This window comes from Adiantum capillus-veneris, unplaced genomic scaffold (genome assembly GCF_014529385.1).
Source record: "Adiantum capillus-veneris isolate H3 unplaced genomic scaffold, ASM1452938v2 Hic_scaffold_33, whole genome shotgun sequence".
NCBI classification, from domain to species: Eukaryota; Viridiplantae; Streptophyta; class Polypodiopsida; order Polypodiales; family Pteridaceae; genus Adiantum; species Adiantum capillus-veneris.
Genome location: NW_028221440.1, coordinates 3591270 through 3601207, shown reverse-complemented (window position 1 = coordinate 3601207; position 9938 = coordinate 3591270). Strand labels below are relative to the sequence as shown.

At 40.9% G+C, this 9938-nt stretch overlaps 1 pseudogene; it reads right to left on the bottom strand.

Annotated features, from left to right (window-relative positions):
* Nucleotides 1–6887: 6887 nt before the first annotated feature.
* On the bottom strand, nt 6888–7736 carry LOC147417027 (uncharacterized; annotated as a pseudogene).
* Between the last annotated feature and the right edge of the window lie 2202 nt (nt 7737–9938).

Sequence of the window (9938 nt, the reverse complement as noted above, 5' to 3'; positions counted from 1 at the left end):
CATTTGACTTTCGCCATCCATTTGCGGATCATAGGCCGAAGAGAAGTTTAGCCTTGTCCCTAAATTCTCAAAGAGACCCTTCCAGAAATTTTTGGCCATTTTAGGATCTCTATTTGACACTATGGACATTGGAAAACCATGGTACTTGAAAATTTGTGATATGAAGAGGGTTGCCATTTGATGGGCTTTGATAGTCTTTTTGACATGTATAAAATGAGCTTGTTATCTGAATCTATCTACTATCGTCCATATTCTCGTATTCCCATGGATAGAATTGGGCAATCCAAAGATAAAATCCATGGATATGATCTCCCATGGTGAATTAGGGATTGGAAAAGGTTGAAGCAATCCAGGTTGCTTCCCTCTATCAAACTTCGTCTTTTGGCATGCCACACATTTAGAAACATACTCTTGTATGTTTTCTTTCATGGCAGGCTGATAGAAATATGTTTTAATCTCTTTTAGGGTAGACTAAATCCCTCTATGCCCCACATAAGGAGGGGCATGAGATCATACATTACTTTCTCATGTAGTGAGTTAGTAACACATAGTCTATTACCATAGAGAAGATACCATCTTCTCTATGACCATAGGGAAGATAACCATCTTGTAAAGTAAATAATTCCTCTTTCTTCCCTAGTGCAAGGGGTGAAATCACATCTCTAAAATTGGGATCAATAGCATACTCATCTATCATAGAAGATAGATAATTGTGAGTTTCTATGGTTACTTGATTATGCTTGCCAACAATGTGAGCAATATGAAAATAAAATTGCAAAAGGAGATTTTTCCACCTCATTTGTTTGTCGGAGAGCTTTGTCTGCAGTACTTAAGGCTTTGGTGATCTGTCCGCAGAATGAAAGGAGTCCCGAATAAATATTGCTTCCATGAGTCTAAGGCATGTACAATTGCGAGGAGTTCCTTTTCATATATGCCTAGATCTTGGTCAACAGGGTCAAGACTTTCACTTTCCTAGGCTATGATGTGCCATTCTAGCTTGGAGAAAAATAGCTCCAAGGAAATCACCACAAGCGTCACATTGGACCTCAAATGGCTTTGAGAGATCTGGTAGTGTAAGTACAGGTTGCGAGATAAGATTTTCTTTAAGTTTTTCAAAAGCATGGTTCCCCTTGGCAATCCATACCTAACGTTTTTCTTTGTTAGGTCATGTAATGGTCCTGCAATTTGTGAGAACTTTTCAATGAAGCGTCTTTAATATGCACACATACCTATAAGCTTCTTAACTCATGAAGATTCCTTGGATTAAGCCATCCTTTTACTACATCTAGCTTTGATGGACCTAAATACTGAATCCCTTGTAAGAAAAACATACTTTTATTTCGTTCAATATAAATTTTATTCTCTCGTAAGACTTGAAATATTACCTGGAGGTGTTGCTTGTGTTCGTCTAATGAATTAGAGTAGATGATGATATCATCAAAGAACATAGTACAGGTTTGAGGCCTGAATAGCTTCTCCATCAAGCAATTTAATGTGGTTGGTGCATTGGTCAATTCAAAAGGCATGACAATGTATTTGTAAAGACCAAACATAGTGCAAAATGTGGTCTTTACAATGTCTTGATCAACTATCCTTATTTGATGGTAGACACTTTTTAGGTCAATCCTACTGAAGTAGGTTGACCCTTGTAGTTTATCAAAAGGTCTTCTACCCATGGAATGGAAAACCTATTCTTGATAGTGATCCTATTTAGTGCTCTATAGTCGACAAACATACGATATGCACCGTCTTTCTTTTGCACTAATAACACGGGTGAGAAAAAATGGAGATGAGCTAGGCCTAACCGTACCCTTCTCAACTAACTCATGCACTTGCCGCATAGTCTCCTCTTGTTGAGCTTGAGAAACTCTATAAGGAGGTTTATTAGGCGGTGAACTTCTTGGAAGAAGTTCAATTGCTTGGTCATCATTACCTCATTTAGGTGGTAGTACATAAGGAATGTCGTCAATAAAGACATCCTGAAATCCCTTGAGAAAATTGGATAATTCTAATTCCTTGTGATTATTTATATTTTCTTTTGCTAAAGCATTAGGTTCATTTTGAGAACCTTTAACAAAAATAATGTACACAAAAATAGAGCTCTTTATTGACATCTGTTGTACATATCTTTTTCCCTAATGGGTATGGTTTTACCCAACTCTTTGGCATCTATGTACAAATCTTTTTCCCTAAACCTAAAGTAGATTTTTCTTTCAGGATTTCACATTGGCAGCCATGCGATCAAACCATGGTGCCCCTAGGATTACATCCTCATGCTTGAGAGGAGAGATAAAGAAGTCCCCTTTGTCCACATAGCTTTGGACATGAAGCCTCAATTTCCCAATTAAGGGAGTGACTGAAGCTTTTTCCCCCCCTGAAAGCACCATCAAGGATAGGACATCTCCCATCTCATAGGCGTGGATGCCTAGGTTGGTGGCCAACTATGTGCATATGAAAGTGTGAGTAGAACCAAGGTCAAAGAGAATAAAATCATCATGTTCTCTTACCTTTCCCCAAGCATGGAATAGAGGAGATCCTTTGTGGTGAACTTCCTCTTCTTGGATTTTGACCAAGGTAGCTCTAGGAGGCTCATTACGTGTATTCTTGTGGGGAAAAGCACGATAAGCATTCCCTTGCTCCCCGCACTTGAAATAGCGGATATCTTTACAATAACATTCAAGCTTTTCAGGAGAGAGTTTATTTTTTCCTTGTTGTTGTTGTTGTTGTTGTTGGTGTCACCTTTAGGAGACACCTTAGCACCATCAAGGATAGGACATCTCCCATCTCATAGGCTTGGATGCCTAGCTTGGTGGCCAAGTATGTGGATATGAAAGTTTGAGTAGAACCAAGGTCAAAGAGAATAAAATCATCATGTTCTCTTAACTTTCCCCAAGCATGGAATAGAGGAGATCCTTTGTGGTGAACTTCCTCTTCTTGGATTTTGACCAAGGTAGCTCTAGGAGGCTCATTACGTGTATTCTTGTGGGGAAAAGCACGATAAGCATGCCCTTGCTCCCCGCACTTGAAATAGCGGATATCTTTACAATAACGTTCAAGCTCTTCAGGAGAGAGTTTATTTTTGCCTTGTTGTTGTTGTTGTTGTTGTTGGTGTCACCTTTAGGAGACTTTTGGACATTTTCCTTCCCCTTAGGCTCATTGTTACGGTCCTTGTTCTCCGTGGGCTTAAGATTTCTCTTAGCCCCTTGTTGGAAATTGATTTGTGAAGCCACCATGGTATGGTGTATGACCGCATATATGGTGTGTGGCCTTTGGGAGTTGACATACTCCACCATATCTTCAGTTAAGCCCACACAAAATTGTTGTTTTTGCTCTCCAAAATCCATCTTTTTGAAGATAGTGGCTTTGAGATATAAGTCCCAAAACTTGTCTACATATTTGTAAATAGATTCGTAGGGAGAGAGCTTCAAGCTTTGCCATTCGGTGAGTACTTTGTCTTTGGCATCGGTAGCCAAAAACTGCTTCATCATGTTTTCCCGTAGGCTAGACTACCATTGCCTGGTGAGCTTTTGAAAATGCATAACTACATGGCATAGCTTACAGGACAAAGCTCTCATCTCCAAATGCCACATCAAATTGTTGAATGAAGGCTAAGACTTTGTCTATAGCACCAAAGGTGCCATTGTAGGTAAGGAAAGAGATGTTCCTACCTCTTTGAACTTTTTAAGCTTTGGACCAACTCTTCCACACGGCATAGGATTTCCTATGGCCTCTTTTTTTGGTGGTTCAAAAGTTTCACCATCACTTTCTTTAGAGGAGGAGGAATTTGAGGAGGATGGAGAAGAGAGTGACCTCTTTCTCGCCTTTTTCTTCCCTTGTTCCTTCTTGTCTACACCATCACTTTATTCATAAGAGGAAGAGGATGAAGAAGATGGAGAAGAGGGTGACCTCTTTTTCGCCTTTTTTTTCTCTTGTTTTCTATCATCCCTCTTTGAAATATGGTGTGAAGAAGTGTGCGATAGTCTTCTCCGTTTAGGAGGTGATGGAGAGCGTTTTGCCCGACATCTTCGTGGAGCCATATCCATTGAGGTGGCAAGAGACTCATTTATTTCTCCTTCTTTTGATGGGGGCTCGTGAGTTCTCCTTTGGGAAGAAGATGCATCATCAAGTAGTAGATTTTTGAGCCCTTTGTACAGATCCTCTTCTTCTTCCTGAAGCGGAGAGAGGCCTCTTTTGGAAGTCTCACAAGGAGGCTTCCTAGGTACTCTCTCTTCCTAGTGGTTTGGAGAATCTCATGAGCACGTAGCTATTGTTGCACTTCAATTTAGAGTGATGGATTTCCCATGGCTTGTTGAAGCCTAGAAATAAGGTAGTTCACAAGCATAGGGCATCATTAGTAGCCTACTCATAGGGGCATCATTAGTAGCCTACTCATTAGCAAAATCAAAGCTATCAACATTAATTTCACTCTCTTTACCATTGTCAACCATTCTAACAACTTTTAGGTGTACTTTGGAACATCAAGCCCTAGTTGCTACTCCTCTTAACCTTTTGATTGTATGGAAGGTCATAATTTTATGTTGGATGTTACGGTGTGGCATAGTCTAGCTACGATTTTCATTAGTTGGTTAGATACTGTTAGGATGGTCAAATTTAGTGTAAAAATTGAATGATAAGGGGGAGAGTGACCACCAAAAAGCAAAGGCTTGTTTTTAGAAAAGAAAGAGTCTTTTTAGAAAGAGAGGAGCTAGGAGCTTAGTTTAGAACTCTTTTCTTCGAAGCCAAGCTTCTTCTTAGAGTCTCTAAATTGCGAATTGAAATCCGCATTGCAAGCATTGATCTTTCAAAAATGAAAAATCTACGACCAACACATACACAATCATGGTCTCTTTCCGATAGAACAAGTACAAGACCTGCGTTATCGATCTCATGGTCTAGAGATTGAATGCGAAAGTATGTAAGTAGATATTGCTCCAACTCCATCCGAGAGAAGACGATTTTCAAACGAGCAGCCATCAACTCAGTCCTCCCAACTAATACTTGAAGCGGCATTTCAAGAAGTAGAGATGGAGCAGATGTTGGATGCATTCTTTGACATGGATTCCAACATAGAAGGTGACAACATTGAACGCAGTACTGTGGACCACCAACCTCAGCCATCCCATTCATATCAACGGCATGATAGCAACGATGAGGAGGGCGAGATGATGCAAAGTCTTGTACGCATGCCTCTCTACACTGGTGCAAAAATCTCAGTTCTCCGTACTGCATTGGCAATGCTTAATTTGTGGTCTATCTACGGTTGGTCGGGAACTGGGAACTCCTCCTCTATGCAAATGCTTCCATAACTCTGATGTATATTGAAAATTGTATAAAAGTATAAATTGTATATTCTGTGCGTAGATCCTTGGGGAGGGGTATCTATCACCTAGTATCAGAGCCAATGCTTAAGGTTATAGGGCTAGCCTAAAGCCTCATACTAGTGAGGTTAGTTATGCATCATGCATGCATTCATGCATTCTGTTTCAGAAAGGATATTGTATTTGTGATGCATCTATAAGTGACATTGGTTGATGGTACTTGTTTGACTTGTCTTCTTGAGTGGAAATATTTGGTGTGAGCTATTATAAAGTGATTGAAGTGTTCAACAAGTGTATCAAGAATTTTATTTGAATATTTGTTTTAGTAATGACCTTTGCGGGTGACTTCTAACATCTCATAAACTAGATCTTGTCTTTCAATGGGGTGTAAATGACTACCCATTCCTTTGAAAATTATGGTAAAAATTTTTCCCTCCCGCCCACCCTTTTTGACTCATAATGCGGGAAGATTAATATAATATATTGTTGAGATAAGATTTTAAATTTGACATGATGCAGAAATAGATCATGCCTCCTAGAGGAAATGGAGTTACTGCTAATGCCAATGTCCCTATTGCACCTCAACCGACTACCATTGATCGTGATATTGATGCTATGCTTTGAAAGTCACAACCTGGGGAATAGGATAGTCAATTTAGCATATATCTATAGAAGGTTTTAGGCTTACTCATTTGTTATCCATGTCGAGGTGAAGACACCTCAAATTTTTCAAGTGTGGGAGGATGTAAGATCCCCAATTTTTGAGTCTCTTTTAAAATAAGAAAAATAACTTTCGATAACTTTCAATTGGTCCACCTCTATGGCCATCCAATAGGAATTGAATGCATCTTGGGGGCAACTGGGCTAAGGAGCTGACATGTGTCCCCTTTTCCATTTGTGTAAAGGGAGACTTCTAGTGTGTGTGTGTGTGTGTGTGTGTGTGTGTGTGTGTGTTTATCTCTCGTCCCCTACAATTTGGGCTCGCCCCCTTCTATCTAGGGATATGTGACGATTTTAGGGTCTTCACATAAGCATCCAATTTGCCCTAGGATTTGATCATTGGACCTAACCTTTGAATTTTGGAATCTTAGCATTTTGGAAGTCTTAATGGGCTGAACCTTAAGGTATTTGAAGCTCATTGTTGCACATTGCTCTTTTGCAGATGGCCCCCTCTTTGGATCCCTAGTGTGACCAGTATGTCGGCTTAACCAATATTCTAGCTTTTTCTCCGTTGGTACTTCCCCATATTAGATGATCAGTTTAGCATGAGAAAATCATTTAGAAGAATTAGATATTAGTTATTATGACACATTCCCATGTCATAATATGGTTGACCCATGCCAAAAGTAGCTGCCTTCCTCTGTAAGTGCTAGGTTGTGTACTCATTTTCTACATGTACTTTTAGAATGGTAAAGCATAGGACATGTAAAATTTTTGTTGATCTGTCTTTATGGGAAATGCAACCTCTTATGAAGAAGGAGCCCATTAGAGCAAAGTTCTTTTTCAGTAGCCTCTACACCGAGATGAGAGATTAGCTAAAACGGCACAATATATCGATGCAAAGCTAGCTCAAAAGCTGAAGAAAAGAAGAAGATTGTTAAGTTTAGGGGGAGGGGGGGAGGTATAGGTTGAAGAAGGATCATATGTTGGTTGTGGAGGGGACTTGTAGATGGGTGAGGGCTCGTAGTAGGTGGGGGGTGGGGGAGACTTGTAGATGGGGAGGGCTCATAGTAGGTGGGAGGTGGGGGAGACTTGTAGACTGGCCGGGGAGGGGTCATAGTATGTGGGGGGAGGAGGAGACTTGTAGACTGGGAAGGGGTCATAGTATGTGGGGGGAGGAGGGGACTTGTAAACAGGAGATGGGGTGTAGTAGGTAGGAGGAGGGGGGGACTTGTAAACGGGAGAAGGGGTAGTAGGGCGGCTTGTAGATGGGCTTGGGCTTGTAGTAGGGCTTAGGCTTGTAGTAGTAGTAGAGCTTGGGCTTGTAGTAGTAGTGCAGTCTGGGCTTGTAGTAGACGGGGGCCTTGTAGTAGGGCTTGGGCTTGTAGTAGACAGGGGGCTTGTAGTAGGGCTTGGGCTCGTAGTAGTCGGGCTTAGGCTTGTAGTAGACTGGCTTTGGCTTCGGTTTGTAGTAGTATGGCTTGGGCTTGTAGTAGTAGGATTTGGGTTTGGGCTTGTAGTAGTAGGGCTTGGGCTTGGGCTTGTAGTAGTAGTAGGGTTTGGGGTCATAATAGGCCGGGGAAGGGGAGGGCTTCTTGTAGTAGGGCACAGCAGGCGACTTTGTGTAGTCCCCCTCCTCCTCCTCCTTCTTTGGTAGTAGCCGCTCTCCTCCGGTGGGTAGTAGCTGGCCTGGATGCTAAGGAAGGCGGAGGCCACGAGGGCCAGCAGGAGGAGGAAGGGATGCCGCAGAAGAGCCATACTGAATTAGCTAGTTAGTGAGGGGGTGAGAAGGTCACAGAGCAGCTGCTGCCAGTACGTACCGGCCAGCTGGAGCTGCGATTGGCAAGATTGAGCAGGCCTCCCTTCAGCTTTATAAGCCCCGCCACCTTTGACTTGCCGCAGTGAATTCCCCGGCGATCATCAGCTTAGTGCGCTCGCCGTGTGGGCACGATGCCGGACATGGCCCCCCCGCAATCATTAGTTAAATTAAAGGGAAAATTATCAAACAAAATACCCCTCAAATTTCAAAATTTCCCAGAATACCCCCAATATTTGTCCTAAATTCCCAAAATGCCCTCAAATTAGCCATATTATACCCTTGGTTGTGAGATTAAATTTCTCCGAAGATTAAAAAATTTGTAGCTTTTCATAAGAAGACTTATTGTCTATCAATACAAGATGCTAAAACTTGTTTTCGCGAGGTAATTTGTGATAAATTACATGCTTAGAAAGCCTTGAGCAATACAACCAAAATAAATACAAGGGTATATTGGGAATTTCCACAAATTAGAGGGGTATTCTGGTAATTTTTCCTAATTTTTAAACTTATGCCAAACTAATACCCTATATAGCATAGTATACAACGATGTTGAGTTTTTCAATTGCAGAACAAGAATTCGAGACATTGTAGTGTAGCAAGTATAGCTTTCTCAATGTTGCTAGTTTCTTAGGCAAATTGTGTGCATTTTGTAGGTATTAACCATATCTAATAATAAAATTCAAATTTGGCTAGATATTGAGTAGTTTCCATGGGATTCTAGAGGTCATAATCGTAAACCCATTTTTTTCATGTTTGTTGTATTTAGAACTTCATCATTGTCTCCAAGGTTCCACTTGGTAAAAGATCTATTATTCTTTTGGCATGCTCCATGGCTTCTTTTGCATCCAAAGGCCCAAAGGGAACTAAGAAAACATGTATATAGTATTTGTATTGAGCATTACTATAGAAACTTTGATGATAGGTCCACAGAATGGAAAAAATGCAACTTTTTTTTACCTATTTTTTTTGCCCAAAAAAAGCAGTGAGGCAAAAGCAAAGATATGTTTTGATCACCAACCCATATTTGAAGTTAATGGGGAATTTTATGTCATGTCCTACAAAAATCCCCAGTCTCATTTATATGCAATCAACAGCAAGAAATGGTTGTTTTGAAAAAAATGTATAGTCCATCAACTTTGGAGGCTTGTTGTGACCAAGAGATGAGAAATTCCAAACTAGAGAAAGAGATGCCTTCTAGCTTCTTGGAATTGTAATTAATGATCGGCATTGCGGAGTACCTTTACCTTACAAGTCACACTCCATGCATGCGCTGCCATTATTGCTAGTCGACCTAGCTTGCGTCCATGCATTAACTAATAAAAAATTAAAATAAATCACCTTGTTCAAGATTGCGGAGCATCATAGAAGCCCGCTTTGGTCTTGTGCATCTTTCGTAATTTATCGTTCAGTAACAATATATGGAGCCTTGCTCCTTTTTGCATGAATCCTTTGCTTGAGAGTTCAGCTTCATGCTTTCACCTTAATTGCCGTAGGGACTTGGCCCAAAACTTTCTGCAAGAACAAGATGACCGGGTTGATTGGTGTCAAAGTTATTGTGTATCCTACTGCTTGCATGCCTAGCATGGCTAGTGCATGCAGCTTTGAAGGTATTCAAAACCCTTGCATGAGCTGATGTAGAAATGCTTGAGATTGTGCTTGAGATGTACAGCAAGTTTAAAGTCATGAATTTTAATTATTTCATACCAACGATTAATACAAGTTGTCTATTGTCAACTCCTTGTCGACTTTCGGTCATAGCGTGCATTGATTCCCGTGTTGATTCCTTGTCTCGGAAGGAGACAACTTGCTATGAAATAAATGTTGTGGGATTCATCCCTTAGAGGGGAGGGTGCCCTAAAATAGGGCACTGTCATGTAAAAGAACTTAAAAAAATATTGAAGGTTCCATGACATGTCATATCGACATCACCTAGGAGCAAGGGGTTTGGGAATTGGGGGTGGAGACCTCTATTGGCCCCTTGCTCCTATGACAAAAAGACCTCCATGCCTTTGGGAAAATAGATTGGTACCAAGAACTACTATTTTCACGAAGATCCAAATCTACCCCTCATCCAACCAAGGGAGCTTGCCAACGGCTCTGTCAAGCTTCCAAAACCTTGCAAAAGAGCTTGTCCCATGCTT